This window comes from Rattus norvegicus, assembly GCF_036323735.1.
Source record: "Rattus norvegicus strain BN/NHsdMcwi chromosome Y unlocalized genomic scaffold, GRCr8 chrY_unlocalized_30, whole genome shotgun sequence".
Classification (NCBI taxonomy): Eukaryota; Metazoa; Chordata; class Mammalia; order Rodentia; family Muridae; genus Rattus; species Rattus norvegicus.
In genome coordinates, this window is record NW_026947390.1 from 417,508 (window position 1) to 432,008 (window position 14,501).

At 39.7% G+C, this 14,501-nt stretch overlaps 1 long non-coding RNA gene across 4 annotated transcripts in view; it reads left to right on the plus strand.

Moving 5' to 3' along the window:
- The first annotated feature begins 11,719 nt into the window (after positions 1-11,719).
- Positions 11,720-14,501, plus strand: part of LOC134484700 (uncharacterized) — a 40,510-nt gene continuing 37,728 nt past the window's right edge. For 2 of the 4 annotated variants that reach the window (XR_010062374.1, XR_010062375.1), the window contains exon 1: positions 11,720-12,446. This is a non-coding gene — a long non-coding RNA (uncharacterized LOC134484700). The remainder of the gene's footprint in view (positions 12,447-14,501) is intronic. The other 2 variants (XR_010062371.1, XR_010062370.1) reach the window with 1 other exon arrangement.

Sequence of the window (14,501 nt, forward strand, 5' to 3'; positions counted from 1 at the left end):
GGCATTTACTGCATAGTTGTCCTGAGGATCAAAAATGTTGTCAGGCAACTATAGAGAAGGGGAATGCTGCCCATGAAATGCTTCAAGAGGAAAGTACAGAAAACCAGGGAAGTACAAAGGAGACAGACTCAGAAAAGACAGATATAGAGGAAGAAACAGACGAAACAGATTAAGAAGAAGAAAAGGAAAAAGTCTAAAATGGTGGACGAACTCCGTAGGAGGGTCCCCTCAGCTCCTCCTCCCTGCAAAGTTGTAGAGGGAGAAAATAAAGTTTCAGGTGCAGGGGGTCCTCCTGTGGTTAACAACGGCACTGTACATGTGCAGGGTTTTCACCCGGCATCAATTGGCTAGTAATCTGCTAATGAGGGAGCAGCACAATGCTAATGAGGTAATTCATGCTCCACCAATCCCTGAAGGACAATTAGCATAGCCTCTGCTGCTGTCTATATAAGGCGAGCACTCTTGCTGCTTGAGGTCCCACTGTCCCTGTTCAAGAGAGCTGTACAATAAAGGCTTGTTCACAGAGGAATCCTGTTGCCACGGCTTCTTCTTGCGAGACATTGGGCATGCAACAAACAGGTAGTCCATTCTGCCCAGAAGTGTGGGAGCCAGTCCGCACAGAAGTGAATCTGGCCTATCCTGTTTATGTGGATGCTAATCAACAAAGGTATCATGAGCCTTTAGACTTTAAGGTGATCAAGTCCCTGAAGGAATCAGTAACACTTATGGCATTATGGCCTCATTTACCATAGCTTAGGTTGAGGTCTGACACAGATTTTGCATGACTCCTAGTGATTGGATTAAACTTACTAGGGCCTGTCTTAGACTGGGACAGTATTTGTATTGGAGAACTTGTCTTATTGAGTTTCCCAATGAACACGCTGACTCTAACTTGGCAGCAGGGCAAGGGGCAGCCAGTCTGTCTGGGATAGAGATATGCTGCTGGGTCAGGGACGCTTTGCCAATGCTCAGACAGGGTATCCAGGACAGGTTTACCAGCAGATTAAGAAGTTGCAACAAAGGCATGGAAATCCTTACCTAATAAGGGAGAAGTGAGTGGAAACCTAATCAAGATCCTTCAACGACCTATGGAGCCATTCTCTGACTTTGTAGCCTGATTAGTGGAAGCAGCGGGGAGAGTCTTTGGCGACCCCGATACGGCTATGGCGTTGATTAAACAGTTGGCCTATGAACAGTGCACAAAGGAATGTCGAGCTGCTATCATTCCTTACAAGAATAAGGGACTTGAAGCTTGGATGAAGGTCTGTAGAGAAATAGGGGGACCTTTGTCTAATGCTGGCCTTGTGGATGCTGTTATGCAGAAGACGCAGAGAAAAGGAGGAAGTTCAGGAGTGTGTGTTAAGTGTGATCAACAGGTGCACCTAAAAAGGCAATGTTGAGAAAGGAGAAGTCTATTCAGTACAGGAATTGGCCAACGCCGAAGGCAACAAGGTCTGTGCCACAAGTCCAAAAAGGGGAACCATTGGGCTCATGAGTGCCACTCGGTAAAAGACATCAATGGGCAGCCTCTTAGCTCGGGTTTTGGTGGAGCAGGTCCAAAAAATGGATAGCCGGTTCCAGGACACCAGGACCTACAAATATATGGGCCAGTGGAGAATCAGGACGTATAACAGAGTCACGAGATATGGCCGTCCCTTCGCCATCCGAGAGGACAAGGTGAGCCACTAAGTGCTCCACAGGACTGGACCTCTGCTCCACCAGCAGACCTGTACTAACGCCTTGAATGGGGGTCTAGTTGATAGAATCTGATTTTAAAGGACCCCTTGAACCTGGGCCAGTAGGGTTACTTATAGGGAGATCATCTACATATTTAAAAGGACTACATGTCCATCCAGGAGTTATTTACCCAGATTAAACTGGGGTAGTCAAGATCATGGTAGAATCACTGAAAGGTATTGGTACCATTTCCCCTGGGGACAGAATACCCCAAATATTACTTTTGCCTAGACTTCATGAAAGATTTGTAGCCCACTCTAGAGGGAGAGGAGAGAATGGTTTCCGTTCCACAGTCCCCGACCTTACATTTTTAGCCTTGGGTTTAAACCAATGCCCAGTAATGGAGCTAAGGGTAGATGGTAAAAGGATCCTAGGAGTGTTGGATAAAGGGGCCGATAGAAGTATAATAGCTAAGAAAGATTGGCCCTCTGGAAGACCAGTACAGGCCTCATCTCAAACATTACAAGGTCTCCATTAGACAAAAGCTCCTGATATGAGGGCAAGACAACTGAGTTGGAGAGATCAGGAAGGGCATTCAGGAGTTATGCAACCCTATGGGTTGGATTTGCCCATTTCCCTTTGGGGGAGATATTTGCTGAAAGATATGGGTTTCAAATTGACCACTGAGTATTCTGAAACTTCACTAAAGATTATGAAACATATTGGCTATTTTCCTGGTATTGGAATAGGGAAACACCTGCAGGGTATGACTAACCCTATAACTGCCCAACAGAGAGAAAGGAATCAGGTCCTGGGTTTTTCCATGGGGCCACTGAAGAAGGGTTCCCATTACCTGGAAAACAGAGGAGCCGGTTTGGGTTCCTCAGTGGCTGCTTTCTTCTGAGAAGTTTGCTACAACTAAAGCTGGGTGCCAAGCTTATAAAACCATCAGTATTATCTTGGAATACCCCAATTTTTGTGTTTAAAAGAAGTCAGGGAAATGGAGACTGTTGCATGATTTACGAGTTATTAATGAACAGATGCAAATCATGGGCCCCAGTGCAACTCGGGCTTCCTCTTTTATCCTCTCTGCCAGACTGTTGGCCTGTTGTAGTGATTGATATAAAAGATTGCTTTTTCTCCATACCTCTTTGTCCAAGAGATAGTGAAAGATTTGCTTTTACTGTTCCATCATGCAATCATGAAGAACTTGATCAACGACTACAATGGGTAGTTTTACCACAGGGTATGGCCTATAGCCCTTCTGTGTGTCAACTTTTTGTGGGCAATGCCATTGCCCCAATAAGACAGAAGTTTCCTGCACCCAATTTTACAGATGATATCCTTTTAACTGCAAAGTATGAAGAGATTTTAGATTTAGTATATGGAAATTTAGTTAAATTGCTAGAAGGTAGGGGATTTGATTACTGCCCCAGAAAAGGTACAAAAGGGAAATTTTGTAAATTATTTAAGAACAAAACTAAGTCCTTATACCTTTATCCCCCAGAAGGTTGAATTGAGGAAAGATAATCTTAAGACTCTTAATGATTTTGAAAAATTACTCGGAGATATTAATTGGGTCAGATGTCATTTAAAATTACCAAATAATGAATTAAAACCATTGTATAATACTTTAGTTGTGGATTCGGCCTTGTAATCTCCAAGACAATTGACTGATGAAGCAAAGGAAGCTTTAGAGAAGGTTGAAAAAGGATTACAAGGCACAATTTTACATCGATGGAAGGAGGGTGTTATGCATTCTAGCCACCCACAGGCAGCACACAGTATTGTTGTGGCAAGATGGTCCTCTGCTTTGGGTTTATCCCAAGGCTTCTCCAGCTAGATCAGTAGAGTATTACCATACAGCAGTTGCATGATTAGCCCTGAATGCGATCCAAGAGTGCGTACAATAATTTGTTGTTTCCCCAACCTCAATCATTGTGCCCTATACAGGTCAGCAGATGAAGATCTTGTGTGGCACTGTGGATGATTGGGCTATATCATGCTGTGGATTCCATGGAGGGATAGATAATCATTATCCAAAACACTCTTTGCTATCCTTCTTTAAAGAACATCCCGTGATCTTTCAGTGTTCCTATATAGGGGGCGCCAAACATTTTTACAGATGGATCCAAAAATGGCTGTGGAGCTTATGTGATTAACCATCAAGAGACAATTTTGTGCCAATATCAACCCGGCTCTCCACAAATAATTGAATTCAAGATTGTGCAGGAAGTGTACAAAATTGTTCCTTTGCTTTAATTTGCTCTCTGATTCGTCATATATGTTAATGCAGTTAAGATATTAGAAGTGGCTGGCCCTATTAAAATTAGCAGCACGGTATGCCAGCTGCTGAGGGAACTTCAGGAATTGATCTGAGAAAGAGGTCACAAGTTTTTTGTCCAAAATAATAGAGCACATAAAGGTTTGCCTGCTCCTCTCAGTGAGTGAAATGATCTTGTGGATAGATGTACCCGAATGGAGTTCATATTCCTAAGCTCATCATTGGATGAAGCCCAACAGTTTCATAAACAATTTAATGTGCTTACTAAGACCTTAGAGCAGAAGTTTCACTTGTCTTGAGCAGATGCTTGACAGATAGTTTTAGGATGTCAACAGTGTATCACTTTTCACCATCCCCTTAGTGTAGGGGTTAATCCTAGAGGGCTTTTGCCCCTAAAGTTTTGGCAAATGGATGTAACTCACATATCTGGATTTGGGAGCCTAAAATACATTCATGTTTCTGTGGATACTTGTTGAGGTGTCATTCATGCTACCCCTACGAGTGGAGAAAATGGACCCAATGTTGTTGGACACTGCCTCTAAGCCTGGGCTGCTTGGGGAAACCCTCAACACTTAAAAACTGATCGTGGCCCAGCATAAACTGCCAAATCTTTCAAATCCTTTTATAAACAGATGAATGTGCCATGACCTGCCTTATAATCCCCAACATCAATGTGTTGTTGAGCAAGCACATCGTACCTTGAAGGAATGCATAATTAAACAAAAAAGGGGAATAGGCCATGGTAGAAGCCGCAAGGAACAGATATCCTTAGCCCCTTTTATTCTTATTTTTTTTTTTAATTTTGAATGATGATGGCCTTTCTGCTGCTGACCGACATCAGTGTCGGGCGGGCACATTGAAAGTTATGTGAAAGGGAAAGATGTGATCACTGGCTTATAGCATGGACCAGATCCCATGTTGGCATGGGCAAGAGGGTCTGTTTGTGTGTTTCCTCCGGATCTGCAAGATCCTTTGTAGGTCCCTGAAAGATTGACCAGGAGGTGCTACAAGAATGATGATCCTGCTGTTGCTGACACTCCTCGGTGTGACCCAAATGCTGGTTCAAACAGAGCCCTGGTGGGGGATACTACCGGTGTTCCCAAGACTCATGCCGATACGTCATGACTTTTAAGCCCACTCCTCTAATTTGGTTAAACAGTTGTCACGTTATCTTCAAGGCAATTGGGCAGGAGAATTCGACTCCTAAATGGATCAGCTACATGTAGCCATCCTGAAGATGAACTCCACACGTGCAGATGCTAGACTGGCTACAAGATTGTCATCTTGGATTGTTAATGCTATGAATCATCTGAGGGTATGGGTGGGTATGGAAACCCTAGCTGGACTCTTGCTGCTGGTCTCCCTAGTGTGCCTGTGGTTTCTATTTTAGAATGAGGTTTGTTCAGAGGTGGCACACAGTTTGCAGCCATTGAAGCATGACAGTCCCCTCAAGCCTGTCTAAGGGTCATTCAGAAGACCTTGTTGTACCTCACGCCCGAGTATGTGTGAGTGACTGTGCACAGTGATGGGCAACCTACCTTCTATCTATGGCATGGAAACTTGTGGAAGATGAGTTGTCCTAAGACTGGTTTAATGAAGAGATGATCCTAAGACACGTGGTTGGGGGGGGGTCACCATGCTCAGTGGTTCCTTTGCCTGCTTGGTTAATTAAATAAAAGGGGGAACTATAGGCAGCGGTGTTTGGTCCGCCTCAAACATGGCACTGGTTTCCACCTTCCACCCTCCCAATGGTGCGCTCTCCTTGTAGTAAGCAGGTTCTTATTTGTCTATCCCTGCCTGGTCTGCTAGCTTCTGCATAGTGACAGCCTACCGGCATGGCCCACGTTGCTTGCTGGGATTGGCCAGCACTAGCTATTTAAGTGTGCTCCGGGGGTTCCCTAGTGTCTGAAAATTGTATCAAGGTTCCTGAGTAAAACTGCTTGAAGAAGATCTTCATTGGTCATGTCTTCCTTGTTAGTCGAGGTTGGGCATGATAAGGTACTTTGTAAATATTCCTCCATGTGTACTCAAAAATATTGTTTTCAAATTCCATTCTCTGCAATGATTTTGGTCACAAAGGGGACCCAGGTAATGAGTGAGTATAACATTGTAAATATGGTGTACCTATTTCAAATGATGAATTCCCAAATCCTTATTTTATAAAAAAATTACCAGACATCAGGAAAGCAAAGGACAACATGGACTAATGAATTTGGTTTCTTGTCCCATTTGATATCAGTACTACACTATTGAGCTTCCAGAATTCCTATGGCCAGACTTGAGGTTTTAGGATGTTTTAACATGATTCTATCTTAAGGCAAAACATAAGATACCAGATGATGGGCAGGGAGAAGAATGGCTTGAGGAACAGTTAAACATTTACTTAAATAGGTTTATAAAAAAAGGAAGGAGTATTTTTGAAATGGTCATTTGTGAATTCTATGTTCTTGACATAGGTGGGCAGAATCCATGTTAACATTCCACTTAAACACTTAGTTGTTGGAGCCATCAAATATAAATATATATATATATATGTATATATATATATATATATATATATATATATATATACACACACACATCAGTCAAAAAAACTAGATATGATTGACGAAAGTAAGAAGTGCATTCTTCCAAGAACCAGATATAAATATTTCTTGAGAGACACAGATATAGCATGTCAAATACATAAGTTAATGCTAGTAGTAAGCCAGTGAACTGAATATGGACCTCTTTTTGGTAAATTTTGAATAAAGATAGAGGAGCTGAGGGTGTTTTCAAACCCATACTAACAACAATACCAATGACCAGAGCTTTCTCGTACTAGCCCAACATACAAAAAATGTACATGGACTGACCTATGGCTCCAAATGCATATGTGGCTGAGATGGCCTTTTTGGGCAACATTGGAAAGAGAGGCCTTGTCCTCCACAGTTTGTCTCCCAGTTCAAGGGAATTTCATGCGGCAGAAAGGCTGGTTAGAGAAGAAGGTAATGGAATGGGTAGGGATCTTATGGAAAGGAAATGGAGAAAGGAAATATTTTAAATGTATATGTAGAAACATCTACTTAAAGAAGAAAAAATTGTTAAAATATAAAAAAAAATGAATGATATAAAAGAAAAGAAAGCTGCCAAGCAATCTCACATATTGACTCAGAAATTTGAAGTGGTAGTCAGGTTAATACTAGTATAAAGACTGAGATGATGAAGTCTCAACTAGAAGCAGTTCTCTCTCCCAGATATCGGTGTCACACACAAAGTGCCCTATAGGTTTCCAAAGCATTGAGGAGTTTAACTTGAGTTAGGGACACAATACTTGTTTTTCCCTTCTTCCTTAGGACCTTTTCTTCTTGACAAAAACAGTACAGTCATGAGCTCTCAGGAAATCAACTGTGTCCTTCATAACACTTGGTTTTGGAATAAAGAAATAAATGATATAAACCCTCTGACATCCAGCAACCATAAGATCAGGGAAGTCCAGAAGCTTCTGACAGTCTCCCAACTCCTATTTCCCTTATGTGGAAGGCTCACATCAAGGCTATCTCTTCAGAGACCCCACTCAATTCCTACCAAGGACTCACTGAGCTTTCCAAAGGACCACATATTTCTTCCTTGTTTTTTATACCAAGACAGAAGGCCAGCTTCCTTCCCCCCATCCTATCTCATCATCCACTTTGTTATCACTCTCCAATTTTCTCTGAATTAGAGGCCAATTAGTAAAACCTAGAGGTATTGAAGGATATCTGAGAGACAGTTGCAGTCATGGCAACAGTTATGACATCACAGAATAAGCCAGGGCTCTCCAGGTTACAAGAGAGTTTTCAGGGAGGGCCTAATGGTCATGTCACTGAGAAATGCCATGTCCTACATCCTGAACATCTTTCTTTACATTGACAAGATTCGAGGGTGCCCTTTCCTGGTGTGTCTCCTTTGACACGGAGGAAACCTTTATGTACTCCATCTATCTAAAGGAGAGACTTCTCTCTGCTTCACTAGTGGTTACATGTTCTGAATGCAGAAAGTTATTAAGGGGCATGGCATGGGTAAAAAAGTTTTAGGAAAATGGAGTGTAGGAGATTCTTCTAGATAATATTTTTATTCTATATATCATAGGTTCATTCTTGTGACATACAGTTCAATATTTGAGGGTTTCTCCGTTTCTCAAAGGTCAGCATTTACCTACAGACCTTGAATAGAATGAATATTGTATTTCAATTTCTTACTGTATATTGTTTGATAAGGGACTTTGTAAATATTCTTCAATGTGTACTCAAAAATTTTCTTGGCCAATTCCATTTTCTTCAATGAATTTGGTCACAAGTGACTCCAGCTATAGAGTGATTATAAAAGTGTAAATACTGTGAACCTACTACAAATGATAAACTCCCAAATCCTTATTTTATCAAAAAATTTCCAGACATCAGGAAAGCAAAGGACATTTTTCACTGTTGAATTCAGTTCTCTACTCCCATTTGATATCAGTACTAGACTACATAGCTTCCAGTTTTCCCATGGGCAGACTTGAGGGTTTAGGATGTTTCACCATGATTCTTTCTTCAGGCCAATCCTAAGATATTGGATGATGTGAAGGGAGAAACATGGCTTGAGGAACAGTAAATTATCTACTTCAATAGGTAAACACAAGAGGACTATATGAAACTGTCATTTGTGAATTCTAGATTCTTGACATAGTTGGGCAGAACCCATGTTAAATTTCCCCTTAACCACATAGGTGTAGGAGCCACCAAAATCATAGCATATATATATATATATATATATATATATATATATATATATATATATATATATCAGCCAACCTAACTAGATAAGATAGGTGAAGGTAAGAATTGCATTCTGCCAGGAATCGGAAAAAGATTTTTTCTGAGAGACAATGATACAGCATGTCAAATACAGAAGTGAATGCTAGTAAAAAACCAGTGAACTAAAAACGGACCTGCTCTTGGTAAACTTAAAAAAAGGATTAGAAGAGCTTAAGGTACTTTCAACCCCATAAGAACAACAATGCCAATGAACCAGGGCTTTCTCTTACTGTACGAATACACAAAGAAAGTACATGGACTGAGGAATGGCTCCAAATTCATATGTGGCAATGGATGTAATTTTTGATCAACATTGGAAAGAGAAGCCCTTGTCCTCCCTTGTACATCTTTCAGTTCAAGGGAATGTCATGCGGGAGAAAGGCTGGTTAGAGAAAAAGGAAATGGGAATGTGTAGGGATCTTATGCTCAGGAAACTCAGAAAGGAAATAATATTTGAAATTTAAATATAGAAACATCCCGTTAAAAAAAAACAATAAAATTTGCTAAAAATAAAAAAGAAAGATATAAAAGAAAGTAAAAGCTGTCAAGTAATCACACATATTGACTCGTAAATGTGAATTGGCAGAGTAATACTAGTGGAAAGACTGAGATGATGAAGTCTCAACTAGAAGCACTTCTGTCACGTTAATATTAGTGGCAGACAAAAAAATCACTATTGGTGTCCAAAGCATGTTGTTTACTTCGAGATAGCAACACAATATTTGTACTTCCCTTCTTCGTTAGTACCTTTCTTCTTGACAAAAACAGTAAAGGTCATGAGCTCTGGAAAACAATTGTGCTCTTCACAATACTTGGGTTTTGTAATAAAGAAATGAATGATATAAACTATTTGAATATTAGGAACCATAAGAACAGGGAACTTCAGATGCTTCTAAGAGACTTGCAGCTCATGATTCCCATATGTGGAAGGTTCAAAAAAGGCTATCTCTTTAGCGATCCCACACAAATCCTACCTTGGACTCACTAAGCTTTCCAAGGACCACATATGCCTTTCTTTTTTTTAAAAAAAAACAAGACAGAAAGCCAGCTTATTCCCCTTCTCATATCTCTTCATCTTCTTTTTTCTCACGCCCAAATAACTGTTTACTCTGAATTAGAGGCCAATTAGTAAACCCTAGAGGTAATGAAGGAACATCTGAAGATCAGTTGCAGTCACAGCAAAACTTGTGACATCACAGAAGAAGCTTTGGCTCTCAAGGATACCAGAGATTTTTCATGAATGAACTAATGATGATGTCTCTAAGACCTGCCATGGCCTATCTGCTAAAGAGCTTTCCTTACATTGACTAGATTTGAGGGTGCCCTTTCCAGGTATGTCTCCTGTGACACAGTGGAAATGTTTACATACTCCATCTCTCTAAAGCTAGTGACTTCTCTTTGCTTCATTAGTGGTTACATGCTCTGAATGGACAAAGTTATTCAGGGTCTTGGCATGGGTCGATGAGATTTAGGAACAGGAGTGTAGAAGATTCTTCTAGATAATATTTTCATTCTTAGGTTCATTCCTGTGACACAGTTCAATTTTCTTCGTTTTCTATTTTCCCAAAGGCCAGTTATTCCCTACAGACCTTTAATTGAATGCATGTGTATTTCAATTTTTATTGTATATTCCTTGATAGGTGACTTTATACATATTCCTGAATGTGTACTGAAAATTCTTTTTTCCACTTCTATTTTCTTCAATGATTTTCGCAACAAAGGCACCCAGCTCTAGAGTGATTATAACACTGTAAATTGGGTGTACCTACTTCAAGTGGTAAACACCAAATTACTATTAAATCCTAACATTTCCACATATAAGTAAAGCATAAGACCACATGTAGTATAGAATTTGGTTCTCAGGTCCGTTTTGATCTCGGTTCTTCTGTTCCAGTGTCTCAGGGCTAGATTTGAGGTTTTTGGATGTTTTACCATGATTCTTTCTTGAGGCCAAACATAAGATAGAGAAGGATAGGAAGTGATAAGAATGGCTTCAGGACCAGGGAGACCTCATCTTCAATAGTTTCATAAGAACAGGAGGGAATCTATTTGCCAATGCAATTTGTGGATTCTACATTCTTGACCTAGTTGCACTGAATCCATGTTAAAATTCCCCCTAACTTCATAACTGTTGGAGCCACCAAAAGTATATTCATATATATCATTATATATATATATGTATATATATACATATATATCATTATATATATATATTATACGTATATCACACACACACACACACACACACACACACATATATATATATATATATATATATATATATATATATATATATATATATATATATATGGTGATCAGCCACCAAAACTAGATAAGATTTATGAAGCTAAGAAGTGCATTCTACCAGGAACTGGATATAGATATTTCCTGAGAGACACAGTTAGAGAATGTCAAATACAGAAGTGAATGTTAGTGGCAAACCAGTGAACTGAAAACGGACATCTTGTTGGTAGATTTTGAGACAGTATTACAATTGTTGAAGGTGCTGTTAACTACAAAAGAACAACATTCTCAATGACCCAGAGCTTTCTGGTACTAGACCAATATTCAAAGAATGAACATAGACAGAAATATGGCTCCAAATGCATATGTGGCAGAGGATTGCTTTTTTGGCACCAATGGAAGGAGAAGCCCTTGGTTCTACCTTGGTTTGTCTCCCAGTTTAAGGGAATGTCAAAGGGCAGAATTATGGTTAGAGAAGAAGGGATTGTGAACAGGTTGTGATTTAATGGGCAGGAAACTGAGAAAGGAAATAATATTTTAAACGTAAATATAGACTCATCCAGTTTAAAAATCACTTAAATTGATAAAAAATTAAAAAAAGAAAGAAATAAAAGTAAAGAAAACTTCCAACTAATCACAGTTATTTACTCAGAAATCTAAATTGGTATTCAGAGTAATAGTTGTAGTAAGACAAAGATGATGAAGTCTCAACTAGAAGCACTTCTTTCTCCGAGATATCCGTGTCAGACACAAAATGCACTATAGGTATCCAAAGCTTGGAGGAGTTTACTCTGACCTGAGGACCCAATACTTGTCTTTACCTCCTTCCTTAGGACCTTTTTCTTCTGGGCAAAAAGAAAAAAAGGCCATAGATCTCAGAAAAACAACTGTGCCCTCTCAAAATTTTGCTTTGTAATTAGGAAATGAATGATATAAAACCTTTGACATCCAGGAACCATAAGAACAGGGAAGTCCAGATGCTTCTGTGAAGCTTCCAGCTCTTGATTCCCATATGTGTAAGTCTCAGATCAAGTCTATCTCTTCAGTGATACCACTCCAACCCTTCCAAGGGCTCCCTGAACTTTTCAAAGTACCACTTATTTTTCCTTTTTTTTTCATACAAGGACAGAAGGTCAGCTTCTTTCTCCCCATCTCTGATCTCTTTATCCTTTTTGTTCTCACTCCCAAATGGCTGTTTACTCTGAATTAGTGGCCAATTAGCAAACCGGAGAGTTACTGAGGGAATATGTGAGAGGCAGTTCCTGTCAGGACAGTAATTGTTACATCACAGAAGAAGCTAGGGCTCTCCTAGTTACAACAAATTTGTCACGGAGGTCCTATTTATGATGTCACTGAGAACGGCCATCTCCTACATGCTAAACAGCTTTCCTTACATTTACCAGATTCGAAGGTGTCCTTTCCAGGTATGTCTCCTGTGACACACTGGAAACCTTTATGTACTCAATCTCTCTTAAGGTAGAGACTTATCTCTGCTCCACTAATGGTCACATGCTCTGAATGGGGAAAGTTAGCCAGAGGCATGGCTTGGGTCTCTAAGATCTAGGAATATGGAGTGCAGGAGATTCTACTGGATAATAATTTTATTCCCAGTTCCATTCCTCTGGCCTATAGTTCAATTTCCTCAGATATCTCTCTTTTCTAAAGGCCAATATTTTCCCTACAGACCTTTAATTGAGTGAATATTTTATTACATTTTCTTATTGTACATTCCTTGATAGTGGACTTTATATATATTGCTGAATGTGTACTCCAATGTTCTATTATCCTATTCCATTTTTTTGCTCTGATTTTAGAAAAAAGGGGGCCCAGTTCTAAAGTGAATATAATAGTGTAAATATTCTGTATCTACTTAAATGATAAACTCCTAAATCCTTATTTTATCCAAAAATTACCTGACATTAGTAAAGGAAAGGACAACATAGACTATATAATGTGGTTCTGCAGTGGCATTAGATAGCAGTTCTCTAATATCTACCTTCCAGTGTTTCCATGGCCAGATTTGAGGGTTTTGGATGTTTTACCATGATTCTTTATTCAGTCCAAACATAAAGTTCATGACATGGGCTGGGAGAGGAGTGGCTTGAAGTCCAGTGAATCTTCTACTTCAGTAGGTTCATAAGAATAGGAAGGAGTCTATATGGCTTTGTCATTTGTGGATTCTAAAATCTTAACCTAGTAGTGCAGAATCCATGTTAAAAATCCACCAAACACCATAGCTGTACAAGGGACCAAATATATCCTCGTCATTCTGATTGGTGTGCTGTGGAAACTCAGGATTTTTTTTCTTTATTTCCATTTACCTGATGGCAAAGGATGTTGATATTCCTCATTTGAGAATTCATTGTTTAGCTCTACAGACACAGAAACACACACACACACACACACACGCACGCACACACACACACACACACACACATTCAGCAACCAGATGTAGATAAGAGTGATGAAGCTAAGGAGTCTATGCTGCCAGTGAACTGAAAATTGACATCTTGTTGGTAGGGTTTGAAAAAGGATTAAAAGAGCTAAAGGTGCTTTCAACACCATAAGAACAACAATGCAAATGCAACAGAGATTTCTGGTAATAAACCAATATTCAAAGACTGGACATGGAAAGAACTATGGCTCCAACTGCATATGTTGCAAAGGATGGCCTTGGGTTCACCAATGGAAGGAGAAGTCATTGGGTTTGACTCCAAGTTCAAGGCAATGTCAGGGGGCAGTAAGGTGGGTTATAGAAGAAGGGGAGCAGAATTGTATAGGCTAATTATGGAAAAGAAACAGGGAAAGGAAATAACATTTGAAATTCAAATGTAGAAATATCCAGTTAAAAAAGCAATAAAATTTTATAAAAAATAAAAACAATGAAAGAAAGAAAAGAAATCTGCCAGCTAATCAAACCTATTGACTCAGAAATCTAAAGAGTCACTGTCAGAGAATGGTATTCAGAGTAATACTAGTGGAAAGACTGAGATGATGAAGTCTCAACTAGAAGCTCTTCTCCTCCAGATATCAGTGTTATAAACAAATTACACAATAGGAATCCAAAGCATGGAGGTGTTTACACTGCTGAGGAGACCATACTTTTCTTTCCTTTGTTTCTTTGAACCTTTTTCTTCAGAGCAAAAAGAGTAAAAGCCACGAGCTCTGAGAAGAACAAATGTGCCCTTCCCAACAACTGGCTTTTGTATTGAAGAAATTGATTACATAAACGCTCTGACTTCCAGGAACCATATCAAGCAGGGAAGTCCAGATGATTCTAAGAAGATCGCAGCACCTGATTCCCATGTGTGGAAGGCTCAGATAAAGGCTACTACTTCTGCAATCCCACTCAATACGTACCCAAGACTCACTGAACTTTCCCATGGACCAGATTTGAGGGTGCCCTTTCCAAGAGTGTCTCCTGTGACATACTGGAAACCTTTACATATTATATATCTTTAAAGCTAGAGACTTCTCTT